Here is an 18,836-nt window from a genome sequence, read left to right on the forward strand (position 1 = left end):
ATGAATCTCCTCAAAACAAGGACATTCTCCTACATATCACAACACCATTGTATGGATTCAGTATTCCTATCAAATATTCAGTCCACTTTCAAATTTCCCCATTATGGGGGAAACCATTATGAGGGCACTTGACTGGTTCAATCAGTAGAGCGTGGGACTCTTGATCTTGGGGTCATGAGTTCAAGCCCCATGTTGGGAATAGAGACTATTTTAAAATCTTTAAAAATTAAAAAGAGACCCATCCATTATGATTTTTGTGATCCAGGAGCCAGTCAAGTTATCACACACTGATTGTCCCCCAAATATTTCAGCAGGATTCTCCTAAAAACATGAGCATTCTCCTACAAAACCACAATACCTAGAAATACCATATGACCCAGTAATTCCACTACTGGGTATTCACCCGAAGAAAATGAAAACACTAATTCAAAAAGGTACATGCATCTCTATAGTTATTGCAGCATTATTTACAATAGCCAAGATACAGAGGCAGCCCAAGTGTCCATCAGTAGATGAATGGATAAAGAAGGTGTAGTATATATATTCAATGGAATATTACTCATCATAAAAAAAAGAATGAAATCTTGCCATTTATGACAACACGGATGGACCCAAAGGGCATTATGCTAAGTGAAATAAGTTAGACAAGAAAGACAAATAGCATACGATTTCACTTATATGTGAAATCTAAAAAACAAAACAAACACAAACAAAAAACAGACTCTTAAATACAGAGAACAAAATGGTGGTTGCCAGAGGGGAGGGGTGTGGGGGGATAGGTTAAATAGGTGATGGGGATTAAGAAATACAAACTTACAGTTATAAAATAAATAAATTATGGAGATGAAAAGTCCAGCATAGAGAACTGAGTCAATAATATTGTAACAATATCGTATAGTGACAGATGGTGCTACGGCACCTTGGTGAGCATTGAGTAATGTATAGAATTGTCGAATCAATAGGTTGCATACCTAAAACTAATATTTGACACTAATGACATTGTATGCCAACTACAAAAAAAAGATAAATAAGTTCTGAGGATGTAATATACAGCATGGTGTCTATAGTTAGCAGTACTGTATTCTATATTTGAAAGCTGTCTAGAGAGTAAATCTTAAAAATTCTCATCACGGTGTGCCTGGGTGGCTCAGATGGTTAAGCATCTGCCTTCGGCTCAGGTCATGATCCCAGGGTCCTGGGATCGAGTCCCACATTGGGCTCGCTGCCCCTTGGGGAGCCTGCTTCTCCCTCTGCCTCCCTCTCTTTCTCTCTCTCTCTCTGTCTCTCATGAATAAATAAATAAAATCTTAAAAAAAAATTCTCATCACAAGATAAAAAAGGGGGCGCCTGGGTGGCTCAGTCATTAAAGCGTCTGCCTTCGGCTCAGGTCATGATCCCAGGATCCTGGGATCAAGCCCCACGTCCGGCTCCCTGCTCCACGGGAAGCCTGCCTCTCCCTCTCACACTCCCCGTTTGTGTTCCCTCTCTCGCTGTGTCTCTCTCTGTCAAATAAATAAATAAAATCTTTTTTTAAAAAAGATTTGTGACTACATAAGGTGATGGATGTTAATGAACTGTGGTAATCATTTCTCAATATATGCATATATCAAATCATTATGTCATATACCTTAAACTGGTACAATGTTATATGTTATTACAACTCAATAAGACTGGAAGAAAAAAAACACATCCTTGAGAATATTAGATGTATTGTCAAGTTAGATTTTTATTTTTCGTAATTTCTCCCCGAGTGGAAGTCACATTGTAGATAAAGGAGCAAGCAATTAAGAAGTTTAGAGACCAGCGGATTAGTCTCAACCTCCACAACAGAGCAGATAGCTTTGGATAGCTGGGGGCCCCAGTCTCATCTGGGACTGGGGATTGGCTTAGAGCCTGCAAATATAGCTGTGGTCCCGCTATGAGGTCGGGGTCCCTTGGGACTGAGAGCAGGTCTTCTTTTCCTTCTATTTTAGCACCCAGAACAGCACTAGGCACCCTGTCAATGGGTATAAATACTTGATGAGTTGCAAGCTTAAGTATTCTAGTTATTCCTTGGGGAGAGGTACATATGTAGACATTTTCGTATACTTGAAAGTTGCAGAGAGTGTGAGAAGCATTCTGAACACGGGCACATGTTAACTATGAGAGATGATGGGTGTGTTAATTTTCTTGATGTACGTAATCATCCTGTTGTACATAAAATGAAATCATCATGCTGTACACTTTAGATGTACACAGTTATACTTGTCAGTGATTTCCTAATAAGGTTGGGGAGGAAGAAACACAAAACCATAATATCATTGTCACATTCAGATAATTTAATGAGTTTGCAATATAATTATCTAAAATTAATCCACACATTCAAATATCCCCAATATCACCTTTATGATTTTTGTGATCTGGATCAAATCAGGGATCTCCATTGAATTGGTCCCTGTGACTCTTTGGCCCCTTCAATCTGGAACAGTCTCTCATGTTCTTCAGCGTGGACTTGTCTGATGATTTTGGAAGGTTTTCTGGCAGGAATTCCTCATAAGTGATGGTGTCCTTTCTCAGGGCACAGGAGATCCTGGCTTGTCCCGAGATTAATGGTCTTAAGTTTAACTATTTGGGTAAAGTGGTGTCTGTCAGATTTCTCCATTTGTAAAACGATTATTTTCTCTACATAATTAAAATGTTCATTTGTGGGTCATTCTTCGAGACTGAGTGTATAGCCTATTCCCAGTGGTGCTAGCACCTGCTGATGATTTTTGCCCCAATCACTTATTACGATGTTCACTGTGAGAAGCCACTTTGTTTCCATCACTTCCTAGTTGACACTCTTCTTTTTCTAAGATTTATTTATTCATTTTCGAAAAAGAGAGAGAGCAGGGGGAGGGGCAGAGAGAAAGAGAGAATCTGAAGCAGACTCCCCACCGAGCGCAGAGCCCGACTCGGGGCTCCATCTCAGGACCCTGATATCATGACCTGAGCCGCAACCAAGAGTCGGCCGCTCAACCGACAGAGCCACCCAGATGTCCCCCTAGTTGATGCTCTTCTGTTAGGAATCCTTTTCCCTTATCCTGTATCCTCTGTTTTTTTAAATTCTTTTTTTTTTTTTTTTCACATTCAAGGACTTTTAAATTCTGTGTCATAATCTATTCACGTTATTCATCATTTTGATCTTCCATTGTCCCAAAGTTGGCCATTGGAGCCCCTCCCAACTGGCTCCCCACCAATTCAAGTCCCTCTCTGTTTTCTGGCACATGGAAGGATATTCATTGTAATACAAAGATGAAGAAAACCCTGTGTGTTCTTTCGCAACCTCACTGAGGAAAAGGTGGGACTAATGCTCTGATTTTAGGGAGGAATGTGTGCATGCAGGAGGGTGTGCGTGCACACAACCCCAGGTTCTCCCCAGGCCTCTGCATCCCCCTCTTCTTCTTTATCCTACTTTTTTTCTTGTGGAAGAGCGGTGTGCCTCCAGTAAAATAACTAGGTTTGAAGGATACAGCTGGGTGGGTTTTGATAAATGTGTAACCAGCACCCCAACCAGGCTAGGAACATTCCCACCACCCCCAGAAAGCTCCCTCGTGCTACTTCCAGTCAATCCCTTATAGAGGCCATCACTTCCTAATGCCCGCACCTTCTAGAACTTCACATAGATGGAATCGTGCCGTGAGCCCACCTCCTTTCTTTTAACTGCCAAATAAAATGGTGGTAGAAAGGCTGGCAGTCCCAACTTTGCACTCCCAAATATTTCTGAGGCTTTCCTTGGGAGAGGGAAAGAAGCAGGACCCTGCTGTCCCTCTGCAGGTTCTTTCTCCAAATCCCCGCTCCCAGGCTGGTGGCCAGGGAAGGGGTCCCAGACCAGGCTCATTTCCCCACCCAGAAAAAGTCATCTCGGTGGCCCAGAAACAATGACCTTGAAGTCCCCCTGGACATGGCAGGGGCCTGTCTACCCAGCCGTGAGGCTCGGACATACTGATGGCCCCCCGAGCCCCAGACTGGGGGGACCCCCGGGGGCCTGCGGTCCTGTCCATCTGCCAGCAGCAGTGGTGAGCGGCACCAGTGGCCGGCCGGCCGGCCTCCCGCATTTGTGCTGTCAATCTGCCCGCTGCCCTGGGTTGTTTACTGGAAGCTGGCCTCCCTGCGAGCGTTCAAAGCGCTGGCCCTGGGCACGTCTGCGGCAGGAAGCAGGTCGGGCGGTAATTGGCGGCACAGCTGTGCTGAGCGGGCAACGCCGACCCGCTATCCTCCTCCAGCGGTCGCCTTTGAGGGGCTCCATGTTGACCTTCCAGCCCTGCAGGGACTTCCTGCTGAATGCCAAGCCTGCACCAGCAACAAATTACTCACTCCCTGAGAAATCTATTAAAAGGTGACAGCGGTTTGGGGGCCGGGTGGCAGCGGGAGCCCCCAGCCCTGGAGACCTAATGTCTTCTGTTCCCAAGGGCCACCAGCCAACTCCTGCTGAACTCAGAGGGAACTGAGCTAGAACTCTAAATTTGGGGGCCCAGGGAAGGAGAAGCTGCCATCCTTGAGGCCCATCTATAGCTTCCTGAAGACAGAGGAGGCAGCCCCTGAGTCCCCCAGACCTCATTTCCAATCTGCTACTTTTCCACTCTGTGTGACCTTGGGCAAGCTTCTCTGGGTCTCCCACGCCCACAAAGGACATAAGAAGCCCAGCCCACAGATTGGCAAAAGCAAATGAAGTGCCAGGCACATAACAGATGCTCTGTGAGTGTTGCTGGATCGGAAGCAGACTATGTTTATTTCAGTCTCCAACCGAGAGAGGCACGAGCCCCGTGACCTGCAGGTGTATGCCCATGTCCAAAGTAGGGCCGTGGCCAAGCCTCGAGATCAAGTGGAAAGGAGCTGCAGCTGGAGGACCTGGGGTTGGGGCAGGACACGGTAGCCTCTGATTTTCCCTGGTGAGGAGCTCTTACCCTCTCCAGCACCGCTCTGGCTAGTCAATGAACCCCTGGGGGGATGAGTGAAACTGACGAATGAATGTGGTAGGCTCCGTAACAGCCCCACAAAGTTGCCACCGCCCGAACCCCCAGAACCTGTGAAGAGGTCACCTTACATGGTAAAAGGAACTTTGCAGATGTGATGAAGTTAAGGATCTTGAAATGGGAAGATTATCCTGGATTATCCAGGTGGGTCCAGGGTATTCACAGGGTCCTTATAAGAGGGAGGCAGGAGGCTGGGATTTGAGGCCTGAAGGGAGAGGAGAGGAAGAGGTATCTACAGCAGACCTGGTGACATCCAGGCCTGGGCCTCAAAGTCATAGAACTCAGTCCTCTGGACCAGGTTGGGCCCAAACACCAATGTACTATTTTCATATGTGATGAGGTGTTCCTGCACCCAACTGACCTTATGACTTGGAGGAACAGAGATACCAGCTCATGACGCGTAGCTCAATCCCATAGTTACTGGATGTCCCATGGTCAGGTGCTCAGTCTCCACTAGGGTCCAGCAGGTTGCAGGAGCTAATTCTCTGCTACGGAGGTCATGGACTTGCTTCTAAGCCCTAGTTAAAAGAAATAATTTTTAAAAAAGATTTTATTTATTTACCTGAGATAGAACGAGGGAGCGAGAGAGAGAGCATGAGTGTGGGGGAGGGGCAGAGGGAGAGGGAGAAGCAGGCTCTCCACTGAGCAGGGAGCCCAACGTGGGGCCCGACCCCAGGACCCCGGGATCATGACCCAAGCCGAAGGCAGATGCTTAAATGACAGTCACCCAAGCGCCCCAAAAGAAATAATTTTTGTTTAACGGATACATTTGATTCATTTGTCAAATTGCCCATTTCTTTAGCGATGGAATCATTTGTTAATTGATTTGTGGGGAACTGGCTTTGGAGAATTGGTTTTTAGCAAAACTGATCAGTGCTGACTTCAGAGACAACAGGATTCAGTAGACAAAGATGGCCTCAAGAATTCTTTCCTGCTCTTGGTTTTGCTCTCCACTTGCTTGGCTTTGCTTTCACTTGACTTTTCCCTAAAGTATGGCAGAGATGAGCACCATTCTCCCAGGCTGGCTGCCCCACTTGGAAGAGCATGACTCTCCCAGCAGTTCTCATAGAAGACCCAGGGATTAACCTGGGTCATGTGTCCATTCTACAGTGAATCTCCTTGGCCAGGGACATGGAATAATACTCTGACTGGATGAACCTAGGTTATTTGTCCACCTGTGGGAGGCAGAATTCTAAAGATCCCCGCCCCCCGCACCTGATTTCCATTGTTGGTTATTCAACTAAGCACTACCCTAGGTACTACTTGTTACATGATAGTAATTTTATGTGTCAACTTTTACCCAGATGTTGGGTAAAACATTATTTGGGATGTTTTTATAAAGGTGTTGTGGGATGTGATTCACATTTAAAGCAGTGGACTTCGAATAAAGCAGATTTCCCTCTGTAATGTGGGTGGGCCTCGTCAAATCAGGCGAAGGGCTTAATAGAACAAAAGACTGACCTCCTCAAAGCAAGAAGGAATTCTGCGAGTAGACTTCCTTTGGACTTGAATTATGACTCTTTCTTGGGTCTCCAGCCTGCCAGCCTACCCTGCAGATCTTGGACTTACCAAGCCTCTATAATCCTCTACAAGCCAACTCCTTAAAAAAAAAAAATGTGTCCTTCTGTCTCTTTCTCTCCATATTATACATATACATATCTCCAGTTGGTTCTGTTACCCTGATATGTAGACTTTGCAGATGTAATTAAGGTCATTAATTGGCTAACCTTAAAATAAGATCACACTGGATTATCCAGGTGGCCCAATGTAACCACAGAAGATCTTAAAAGCAGAAGAGGAAAGAAGAAACAGCAGAAAGGAGATGGGACCGAAGAGGAAGGCAGAAGAGGAAGACAAGGAAAGGGAAGTTGGCAAGACATGAAGCAGGAGAGGGACTTGCCCTGCTTTGCTGGAGGGGCCACGTGAGAAGCATAAGGACAGTGGCCAGCTGCTAGGACAAAGCCCAGCCTCTGAAGACAGCCAGCAAGGAAATGGGGACCTCAGTCCCACAACCACAGGAACAGAATCTGGCCAACACTCTGAATGGGCTTGCAAGTGATTGACCCACAGAACCTCCAGAAAAACATGCAGCCCAGCCAACACCTTGATTTTGGCCTAGGCAGAGGAGCCCGTTGAGCCAACCTAGACTTCTGACCTACAGAACTGTGAGGTCGCGGACTGGTGTGGTTTTGAGCTGCTACATCAGTGTAATCTGCTGTGGCAGCAACAGAAAACAAATACCACCCGTGGAGAATGGAGGGGGTCAGCCCCTCCCAACACCACAGGGGCTAACCATGGAAAGGGGCTCCCCAAAACTCAGGTGCTGTTCCCAGAAGGAGCGGAAAAGGGGCCTGGAACAGGTCGACCGCAGTGTCCAACCTGAAAATGGGTTCCCGGTGGGCTGGCCCCCCCACACTGCCGGCGTCCGGGTCTGACCCGCGCTCAGACAACCACGTGCCCGTGGCCGCGTCTCTGCTCCTGGCACTTCTCCAGCTCTGCCCCACCCTTCTCTCCAGTTTTTGGCTTCTCCAGTCCTCACCCCACTACTCAGGTGTCCAGAAAAGTCACCTGAGCCTGGCCAGCTCCCTGGGTCAGACAGGAGGCAGTTTCCACGTAAACCCCCCGCGATGGTGGAGCAGAATTGCTGGAGCAGGACAGGAGCAAGTACCAGGAGGAACAGCAGGTCCGCCAGGGCACCAGGCTGCTTGGGCAGCGCTCCCTGCGCAGCGGTCGCCTGGCAGCTAGTTGTCACCTCGTGTCCCTGTCACAGCTCCACCTGGTGGGCAATAGGATCCCCATTTCTCAGAAGAAAGAAATCAAGGCTCCAAAAAGGTCAATCCTTGCTCAAGGTCAGCATACTCTTCCAGTTACAAGAGACAGAAACTCGGTTCGACCTGACTCGAGAAAAAGAAGAGCAGGTTTTGATGCAGGAGGCTGGGAAGGCCGGGGATGGGGCTCAGTGAGGTCCTCATCCCCCTCTGCCTCTCTACCTCTCGCACTATCTTTCTCTCCCTTCCTCCCTCCCTCTCGGTGTGGTTGTTCCTTTCTGTCTCCCATCTCCTGAGTGCCCTCCTCTTGGCTCCGTTTTATTCCCTCCCACTGAGGACAGAAAGGACAGGAAATGCAGCCTGTGGCAGAGATGAAAGCGTGGTTTTATTTGGATGGTAAAATGCTCAGGTGATAAATAACATTTCTCCCTTGTGACCAGTGATATGTAAATGGAAGTATTCTATGGCACTTTGGGGAAGGTTGCCTAAGGGAAGGCAAGCTGACTCAGCTGGAAGGAGCACCTTTCTTGCCCTTCCCCACTTTCCTCCTCCTTGTTGCCTAAAACATGGGTGTAATGGCTGGAGCTCTGGTAACCATTTTGGGCCATGAGGTGCGGCTGGGTGTCCATGCCAGTAATATGAGCTCTGGACGGGCCACCACCAGACTTCCGTGATAAACAAACAAACCCTTGCATGTTTAAACTGCTTTTATTTAGAATTTTTGTTAGATGCAGCTAAACTTAACCCCATGATACCTGGCCACAAGCAGTTCTGATTTCACATTGTTCCTACTCAGAAACCCCAGAGCCAGGACCCTTGCTCTCTTCACTCCACAAGACATCTGAGGCAGAGCTCGGAATGGCACAGCTGGTGTCACATACACACATGACCAGAGAAATGGCCAAACCATGGCCCGACCCTACTGTTGGTGTGTTTTGTATGGTTTGTTGCTTGCTTTTGAGGAGAGGCAGTCAGTGAGGGATCACATGAATGGTGGGGAAGGAGGATTCCCCTAAAGATGTGGGAAGTGATGGGTGCCCACTACAGCTAGCATGCAGGGCATCCCAGTTCATCTGACTCCCGGGCTGGGCACTCTCCACCCGACTCTGTAGTAGTTCTGTCTTAACAGACCTGCTTCCCCATCCAGTGGAGATCATGAAAGAACCCACTGGGGTCAGTCGACCTCTTGCAAGGAGGTCCATCTGGAGGCCACTGTGAGTGGGGTCAAGAAGACAAAGGTGTGGAGGACTCCAAGGTCAACCCCAGGGATCACGTCTCAAGCTAGCCCTGCCAGTCACTCATGGAAGATGAGTGTGAGTATTGGAGTCAGACAGAGCTGAGGTCAAAGCCCCCTCCAGCTGTGTGGCCTTGGGTGAGTTCCTTTACCTCTCTGAGCCACCACACCAATTCTCTCATTTCTATCTCCTGGCTTGTCGTCTCTCCCTCCCTGCCAACTCCTCACACACCTAGGATCCCATCTTCTGCCTCTCACCCCATCTACCTATCCTCCAAAAGGGCCTACCTCAGCAGCACCCACCTTCCCCACCCGTTATCTGCACATACGCCCTCCCCCGCCAGGCCCCACAAAGACTGAGCCTGGGATGTACTGACATACTCTCCTGGATGCCAGAACATTCCAATGAGGCCTAAGAAATAATTAATCTTCCAGATATTCCAAATTACCAAACATGCAAAAATAGACCACCTCTATCCAGCCCAGAGCCCGGTCCCTGCACGGCTGACTCCCCCCCAGGCTTGGCCATGGGGGTCACAGGTCAACAACCCCCGGGGTCCTACCCCAGAGCAGGGACGCAGCAGGACGCAGGCTCTTCATCCCGGCGGAGCCCAGGACACTCTGCTCCTAACCTAACCTAACTGCACAGGCTGAATAAATGCCCCCCTGGGGAGGCAGGCCTTCAAGACTGAGCCAGGAAAAAGTAAACCTTAATTTTAAAATTGCTTTTATTATTAGCTCAATTTTTTAAATTTAATTTACTGTTTATTTGATATGTATTACCATTTAAAATTTAGAAAAATGAATACACTAAAAATGTGAGTCTCCAGTAATTGCAGTGGAAGTCAGCAATGTCTCCTGTGCTCGTCCCTTGATTTAAAAACAACAACAACAACAACAAAGGAGGGAAAAAAGAGACACAAACAAATGCGATTCTTTGTCATCGGGAGGTTGCTGTTTCTGCGCAGCCAGCAACACGGCCCACGAATCACCTCTCGTCATGCTGACAACCACCCGCACGGACGCCACTTGAGGGCAGGGATTCGCATCTGCCCCAAGCAGCCAGCACAGGGCCTGGTGGAGAGGACAGGCTCAGTGTGTTTGTTGGAAACAGGGAAGGAGAGAGGGATAGATGGGGAAGGAAGGAAGGCGGGAAGACATCCCAGTCCCTTGTTAAAACAGAAGAACGAACAAAATCCTGCGGGGACCCACAGGACAACTCGATCTGCCTGGAGGGGTGGGGAAGCAGCCAGTGATACTGAGCTGAGTCTTGAGGAATGCCTAGGAACTCTCTAGAACTTGTGGACATCCACCAGGCAAAGAAACAGGAAAGGCAGTTCAGGGGGAAGGCGTGGCATGCAAAGGCATGAAGGTGTGAGAGAACACGCGTCTGGGCCTTCATGAAAAGCCTGGCACAGCCCCAGAGGGGGTGCTGGAGAAGAAAGGGAACAAGAGAGGAGGCTGAGGACATCAGAGAGGAACTTCTGAGCGGGGCCAAGGTGTTAACTTACCCCCTTGATTTCAGGGAACACCCACTAGATGCTACTCACCGAGCGTTGGCTGAATTAACCACATGGGCAATTGTTGAACCAGATTAGGAGGAGGGGACCCCAAGTCCAACCACAAGAAGGGCAGAAGCCCTGGACCCCATTCCCAGCCTGGGCCCCCAAGCAGCTGCTCCTTCCTCCCATTTACTCCAGTCTGGATGTTTTTCTCTGCGCTTGATGAAGTTAAAATAAGCCCTCTCTGGGGTGAGTCGCAGGCGTTCAAATTGGCTTGGCATACAGACGCCAAGCAGTTTGCGGCAGGAGCCAGGGGACCTGGAGAGCAGGTTTTCGCTGGAGGGGACATGAGCTTTATTTCCCTCTTGGTTGCTGACAAGGAAGCAGCTGTCCTTCCCTGATTATTTTTACCTCAAGTCACAGCCGCTGATGCTGAGCCTCCCCAGTGCCCGCCCGCCTGCCAGGACCAGGTGAAGAGCCCAGCGCCCTGGCCCAGCTCTGCCATGAGCCTCGAGCTCCACCTACCGCCACCTTCACACAGGACTGGAATACAGCCCTCTGTCTCAGGTCCAGACCCTTCCACTCCAAGGTGGGGGTCACTGCCCGGAAGACAGAGAGCGAGCCAGAGCAGCCTTGAAGAATACCTGGAACAAAAAAGATAATACTAATAAAGAAAGAAAAAGAAAAAATTCATGACCAATTCCCCTTCCTAACACAATAGCTCATTTATTGTTTTTGCAATAGTTCAGACTTTTAGTTTGATAAGACTAAACCCAAATTTGTCTTTGCTGTTCACTAAGCACTTCCAAATCTGCCATGTCATTCTAGCCTTAAAAATTTCAAGGCTAGGGCGCCTGGGTGGCTCAGTTGGTTAAGCGACTGCCTTCGGCTCGGGTCATGATCCTGGAGTCCCGGGATCGAGTCCCGCATCGGGCTCCCCGCTCAGCGGAGAGTCTGCTTCTCCCTCTGACCCTCCCCGCCCATGCTCTCTCTATCTCATTCTCTCTCTCAAATAAATAAATAAAATCTTAAAAAAAAAATTTTCAAGGCTAGAATGACACCAACAGGTGGGTGTCATTAGCTCCATTTTATTGCTGAGGAAATTGAGGCTCAGAGGTGAAGTGGCTTTGCCTGAGATCACAGATACACTAACAGAGTGGGAGAAATGAATCCGTTTGTCTACCTCCAAATCTTGTATGCCATCCAGTGTATTTTCATGTCTTTGTCCATGTACCAGTTGAGAATGCTCTCAGCTGCAGCTAACAACAACAGCGCTTTAAATAAATAGGGGTTTATTTTCCTTATGTAACAAAAGACTGGCAGTAGGTGGTCTCTAGGTTGGGAGGCAGCACAATAATGTCATGGAACCATAGTATTTCAATCTTGCTGTTCCTATCATCCTTAATAGATTGCCTTCTGACATGCTTTCATCCTCATGGTCACAAGATCGCTGCTGCAGCTCCAGGCACCTCAGCTGCATTCAAGACAGAAGAGATTTTTAAAAAAAGATTAGGAGGAGAGAATGGTGAAAACATTAACACTCTCTTTTATCAGAAAAAGCAAAATATTTCTCTGAATTCTGCCAGAAGACTTTGGTTTACATCTTAGTGGTAACATGACTACCCACAGCTGCAAAGCTGAGAAAGAACATTTTGAAAACAAAGGAGAAGGACACAAATGCTATGTCAGTCACCAGCAATATTTACCAGTCTACATAGAGTTGTACTTAGTTACAATTATATGACACCATTTTTGCTTCCTACTTTTTTCTTTCTTTTTTTAAAAACATATTAGTTTTAGGTGTACAGCATAGTGATTAAATATTTGTCTAGATTGCAAAATGATCACCACCATAAGTCTAGTTAACATTCATCACACCATACATACAGGAATTTCTTTTCTTATGTTGAGAACTTTTAAGATCTATTCTCTCAGCAACTTTCAAACATGCACTACAGTATTATTAATTAGAGTCGCCATGCTGTACATTACATCCCCATGATTGATTGATTGATTGATTTTTAAGATTTTATTTCTTTATTTGACAGAGAGAGAGAGTACAAGAAGGGGGAGCAGCAGAGGGAGAAGGAGAAGCAGGCTCCCCGCTGAGCAGAGAGCCCAACGTGGGGCTCAATCCCAGGACCCCGATATCATGAACTGAGCTGAAAGCAGATGCTTAACCAACTCAGCCACCCAGGCGCCCTGGAGAGAGAATCTTAAGCAGACTCCGCACTGGGCACAGAGCCTGACAGGGGGCTTGATCCCAAGACCCTGAGATCACGACGAGCCGAAACCAAGAGACAGACACTTAACTATGCCACCTCGGCGCCCCTTTGGTGCTCTTAATATATCACTCTCTTGATTTCCAAGAGGATTGTGCTATTCTACACGGTGAAACAGTACTTGGATGTATCAATTTCACCACAACTGTGCCAGCACAGAGTTTTACCATTTTAAAATGATACCTTAAAGTTGCTTTTGTTTTCACTCCTTTGATTAACATTGAGGAGGAACGTTTTTCCCCATGTATTTTTCACTTTGTTTTTCCTCTTTTGTAAAGTATTTGTTCCTTTCTTTATCCAGTCATTTTTGAGAGTGAGAGATTCATTTTTATAGAAATGGCCATACTGTTGATACCAGTATCAACTCTGGGAATATTACAACTTCTACTTTTTCATTTGATCCTACAAATTCCTGGGAGGAAGGCAGAGTGGGGAATAGGATCCAAGTCACAGAGCAAGGGAACTGGGCTCAAAAGTCCGTGCAGCTACTAAGAGGCAGTTCTTCTGTCTGGCACTTTTTCTTGCACACTACAGTTATTTTTTAAAATAACGGTTTACTGGAATGTAATTCACATTCCATGCAACTCACTCATTTAAAGTACACAACTTAATGTTTTTTAGGACATTCACACAATGGTGCAACCATCACCACAATCAATTTTAGAACACTTCATCACCCCCCAAAAGAAACTCTGCACCTGCTAGCACTCATTGTCATGTCAGATGGAGGCAAAAGTATTTTTAAGCTTGGAGAAAAGCAATGGTGGGGGGGGGTGCTGCGTAAGGAAAGTGGAGGTTTAAGCTATGCCATGGATTTGCTATGTGACCACAGGTCACTTCCCTCTCTGGTTCTTGGTTTCCCCTAATACAAATAGGTATTTATTGAGCACCTGCTGTGTGCAAGGCTCCAGGCCAGGCATGCCACAGATAGGCATGACCATTCTCTCTAAACTGGGGTAAGAAGCCAAACTTTACCCAAGAGGGGAACCAAGACCAAGAGCACAGACATGGTCATTTGGGTCCCTATGCTTGTTGGTCACAGAGAGGGGCCTGGAATGGAGGGTGGGACTGGCCTTGACTCCCAGCTCAAGGCCTCTACATCAGCTACCTCTGGCTTCTGGAGCTGCCCCAGTGACAGGTGGAGACAGGTGGGGATAGGTGGGGAGAGGAATAGGAGGAGTGAGAGGGGCTGGAATCAGCTTGGCACAAGTAGTTGCTTCTCTCTCCTGTGGCCATAATCAGTGGTGTGGGTGGCAGGTGTGGGGTCCACTAAGCAGAATCCTCTTTCCAGAGCCCCACATACCAACCCCCCAGGCACACACACCCCAACCTTAGAGTCACAAGTGTCTGTCTGCATGTGCCTAGATCTGTTAGATCATTCTGTCAGTCCTTCAACAAATGCAAATGCTCACTCTGTCAGGCCCTGTCCCTGGCGCTGGGGGGTGGCGGGGGATGGGGAGGGGAAGGGGCGGTGGCGAGGAGGAATGGACAGGCAGACAGTTCCCCAGCATTTATAGGGATCTGGGGTTCCTGAAACAGTTTAATGTTGGGGGCAGGGAAGGCATCCTAGAAGGTCTAAGCTGAGACCTGAAAAATGAGTAGAAATGAGCCACAAAGGACTTGGAAGAGGGGGGCTCCTGGCTACTCCTAGGCAAAGGGAACAGCATGTGTGAAGGCCAGGGGGTGTGAACAGACAGATGTTCCCTCTGGCTATAGGCTGGGCTACGGAGTGTGATGGGGAAGAGGCACAGTGAGGGAGGACAGGGGACAGAGAAGGATCGTGTTAGCCACATGCGGACCTTGGACTTTCCTGGAGCACCAGGGAGCCACAGAAAGGTTTTGAGCAGGGGAGGGACAAGAGCAGATGGCAATTTCACAGAGCTCATTCTGTCTGCTGAGTGGAGAAGGGGCTGGAGTGGGCAAGAGGGGAGGCAGGCTGGTTCCGGGCACATCCAGTGTCTCCGGAATCAAGGTATGCAGGGGTGGGAGTAGGGAAAGGGACTCTTATCTACCGAGCAGGAGCCAGTCACCACCAGAGAAAACTGACAACTGGGTCAGGGTGTGGGGCTCCCCCAACCCTGATACTCACACATCTCCCCTCCCAGCCACCCTTTATGTCCCTGAGAAGAGCGGGTGATTCCCTACCTTCTGTGTGAGAAGACACAGGGTACAGAGACTTGCCCAGGTCACAGAAACGTTGGTTGATGGCCAAGTTCCAATTCTGTTGGGTCTGTGGCAACCCCAAAGTGACAATGTCCCAGTGGCCAACTCTTCCTTCCAAAATTCCTATGCTTGCACTATGGACAACTTAGCTGAGTGGACAGGGCAGGGCCAGGCCCCAGGATAAGCACACCCCTGGCTGCCGCCCTGGCTCCCCACCCCATCTACACAGACAACGAGCCCAGCGACCCCGATGGCTATCACTCACTCACAGCCTCCAGGCCCATCTAGGGACACAAGAGGCCTGTCAGAACCACCGCCACAGGCACGATGAATGGCTCTAGGCTGCCAGTTGGACAATACCCAGGCTCTGGGGCGGAGAGATTAGGCTAGAACAGGGCCCAAACAGCTGAGGGTCCATGGAGGCCCCCCCAACACCTCCCCACCCCCCTAGCCCCGTACTTAGCCATCTCCAGGAGTGACTCTTAGGAAATGTGACCCCACTGAAGGAAGGGAGTTGGCCCTGAGCCCCCAGGCAGGGGTGTTACCAAGGCTGGGAAGGTTGTAACTCAGGCGACAGGGGAGAGATTGGGGTTGGGACGGGAAGGTGAGGCATACAAAGGAGGCTAGGAGAATTGGGGTAGATCCACCCCACCCACAGAGAGAAAGAGGCAGACCTGGGGTTCACCTCTTCCTTGCTGTGTGGAGCCCTGTGTTCTCTCTGGGCTCAGTTAGCACATATGTAAAAATGGGACCCTCAAGTGTCCCTGTCTTGAATGAGAGCAAACGTGGGAGGGCCCACCAGGGCCAGGCAGCAAGGGCTCCATCCTAGGCAGGGTGTGGGTGGGCCACAAAGACAAAGGACAGCCAAGTCCTGCAGACATTCTGTAGGCCCAGGAACCTGGGAAATGCTCAGAACTCTGCTCCAATGGGGACCTCCTATCTCCCAATTTCATTTTGCAAATTCTCAAACCTGGGGAAAGCTAGAAGAGCACCCTGAACACCAATATAACAACCAGTTTGATTCCCTTCCCTTTTCTTTTAAAAATAAACCATTATATGGGGCGGCTGGGTGGCTCAGTGGGTAAAACGTCTGCCTGCCCTCAGGTAGAGATCCCAGAGTCCTGGGATCAAACTCAGCAGGGAGCCTGCTTCCTGCCCCCCACCAAGCTCTCTCATGCTCTCTCCCTCAAATAAATAAATATTTAAAAAATAAAAATAAAAACCATCATAAGATGGTAAACTTTGTTCTATGTATTTTACTACAATAGAAAAAATTGGGGGGCACCTGGGTGGCTCAGTCGTTAAGCATCTGCCTTCGGCTAGGGTCATGATCCCAGGGTTCTGGCTCCCCACTCCGTAGGAAGCCTGCTTCTCCCTCTCCCGCTCCCCCTGCTTGTGTTCCTGCTCTCACTATCTCTCTGTGTGTGTCAAATAAATGAATAAAATCTTTAAAAAGAAAAAAAATTGGGGAAAACCCCCCATAAACCATTGTGTTGCCAGCAAGCTATTGGAACAACTGTAAGCGAAGTTTTTCGTTTTTTTTTTTTTTAAGATTTTATTTATTTATTTGAGAGAGAGAATGAGAGAGAGAGCACAAGAGGGGGGAGGGTCAGAGGGAGAAGCAGACTCCCCACTGAGCAGGGAGCCCCATGCGGACCCGTCCTGGGACTCCAGGATCATGACCTGAACCAAAGGCAGTCGCTTAACCAACTGAGCCACCCAGGCGCCCTATAAGGGAAGTTTTGACAAGAATGATAAACGTACTATACGCCTGGTACAAGGGGCGCCTGGGTGGCTCAGTCGTTAAGCGTCTGCCTTCGGCTCAGGTCATGATCCCGGGGTCCTGGGATCGAGCCCCGCATCAGGCTCCCTGCTCCGCGGGAAGCCTGTTTCTCCCTCTCCCCCTGCTTGTAATCCTGCTCTCACTGTGTCTCTCTCTGTCAAATAAATAAATAAAATCTTTAAAAAAAAAAAAAAATCACACAGCAGCCCCTTGACTTGTGTGCTATTATCCACGTGTTACAGATGGGGAAACTGAGGCTCAGAGAAATTAGCCAACGTCCCTTGAGTCAGTCAAGATGAACTTGGATCTGCCTGACCTCCCTCCCAAGCAGGAAGCCCCGCTAGGGAGGCAAGAGAGTGCCTCCAGGGGCGCCTGGGTGGCTCAGTCGGTCAAGCGTCTGCCTTCGGCTTGGGCCCTGGTCCCAGGGTCCTGGGATCGAGCCCCGCGTGGGACTCCTTGCTCAGCTAGGAGCCTGCTTCTCCCTCTCCCTCTGCCTGCCGCTCCCCCTGCTTCTGCTCTCTCTCTGTCAAATAAATAAATAAAATATTTAAAAAAAAAAAAAAAAAAGAGTGCCTCCAGTCCCAGCCGCAGACCCCTCCTACTGGGAGCTCCGCCTCTGCGTCCCCTTTCCCTTCCGCTTAGCCTCCCTCTGCTCCCGGCCCCACCACCAGGCCCAGGCTCTGCCCTCAGGGGCCAAAACCTTTTCAGTTTAATTCACCCCCACCTCACACACAGAGGGCCTCCCCGGCCCACCTTGCCCTTACCTTTCGAATGTCCTGGATGAAGACCCAAAGACCCAGATTCAAGGCTGGGCTCTGCCCCTCACTGGCTGCCTAATTTGGAGAGAGCCCTCAGTCCTTATCTGGAAAATGGGTATGACGGCCCCTCCTCACAGTGGGTTAAAGGTAAAGGAGAGAAGGCCTGTGGGGGGGGGGGCCAGCTCCGGGTACTGAATGCTCCTTCCTTTCCCACCGTCCAGGCGGAGGTGGAGTTGGGGAAGTCCAAGTTTATTTGGAATCCAAGCCTCACAAGGTGGCCCCTTCTAATCGAGTGACTTCACCTGCGAGTCGTAGGGAGAAGCATAGCAGGTCCGGTCCAGGAACTGAGGAACTCCCGGCGGGGGCACCCCACGTGCGTGCGCTGCCACCGCTCGGGCGCCTGGCCAGTCCGGCGCGCGCAGGAGGGCGGGGTCCCTGACTCTAAGCGGCTGGGGCCGAGGGGCGGGGTCTCCTAGTCCCGCCCCGGCCCCGCCCCGCCCCCGCGGGTTTCCGTGCGACGCGCAGAGCTAGCGCAGAGATGCAGCCGCGGGACCTCGTTCCTGAGACACTTCGCAGCGGGTGAGCCGGCCGTAGGCGCCAGGCCAGACGCAGCAGGTGAGGAGCTCGGCTCTGAATAGGGAAGGGATCAGCGCGGGTGAAGTGCGGGGGGCGGGGGGGCGCTTGTCCTGGCCCATCAGCCTAGGAGGGATTTCCCCACTGGCCCTTCGCGGAGGAGGGACACGCAGTGTCGTCCCGGACTTCGCATCTCCCTCTTGGGTGCCAACGAGTGTATGGTGAGCAAGGAAGGTGGGGCAAGGAGTTTGTGGGGGACAAATACGGGCAAACGTGAACAGGGGAGTGAGGCGGTCAGCGTTTAATGAGCGCATACTATGTGCCCAGCACATGCTAGGGACCAAGGCTCAGTCTTGGACCAGACTCCTACCATTCCCCACCCAGAAGGTGGGGGGGGGGGTCAGGTGCTGTTTAAAAAAGGAAAAGTGGGGCGCCTGGCTGGCTCCGTGGGTACAGCATGCAACTCTTGATCTCGGGGTGGTGGGTTCAAGCCCCACCTTGGGTGTAGAGCCTACTTAATTAAAATAAATATATAAATAAAAAGGGGGAAAGTGACAATAAAGTGCTTTTCAGAATCCCAAGTGTGAACCCCCATGTATTCCTGTGTGGGGATGTGTTTGATTTTCACACTTAGGCCCTTTATGTGGAAAGGGGGAAAGGGTATGAATTATCACTGGTGATGGCTCCAGACGTCCAGATGGCATGAGGCCAGCTGGCAGGCCACAGAGGAGCATTCTTTGTTCTCCAGTGTTTTCTGGGACCCATTGGTGCTTGGTCAC

At 49.6% G+C, this 18,836-nt stretch overlaps 1 long non-coding RNA gene across 1 annotated transcript; it reads right to left on the bottom strand.

Annotated features, from left to right (window-relative positions):
• Positions 1 to 1,708: 1,708 nt before the first annotated feature.
• LOC145717123 (uncharacterized) lies at positions 1,709 to 11,138 on the bottom strand. Its single transcript, XR_014140155.1, has 2 exons — positions 11,024 to 11,138; positions 1,709 to 5,512 (listed from the first exon to the last, which is right to left on the bottom strand). It is a non-coding gene; the product is annotated as an uncharacterized LOC145717123 (long non-coding RNA).
• Positions 11,139 to 18,836: the final 7,698 nt, after the last annotated feature.

This window comes from Leptonychotes weddellii, chromosome 14 (assembly GCF_054177405.1).
Source record: "Leptonychotes weddellii isolate Sample4059 chromosome 14, ASM5417740v2, whole genome shotgun sequence".
In the NCBI taxonomy this organism is placed as follows: domain Eukaryota; kingdom Metazoa; phylum Chordata; class Mammalia; order Carnivora; family Phocidae; genus Leptonychotes; species Leptonychotes weddellii.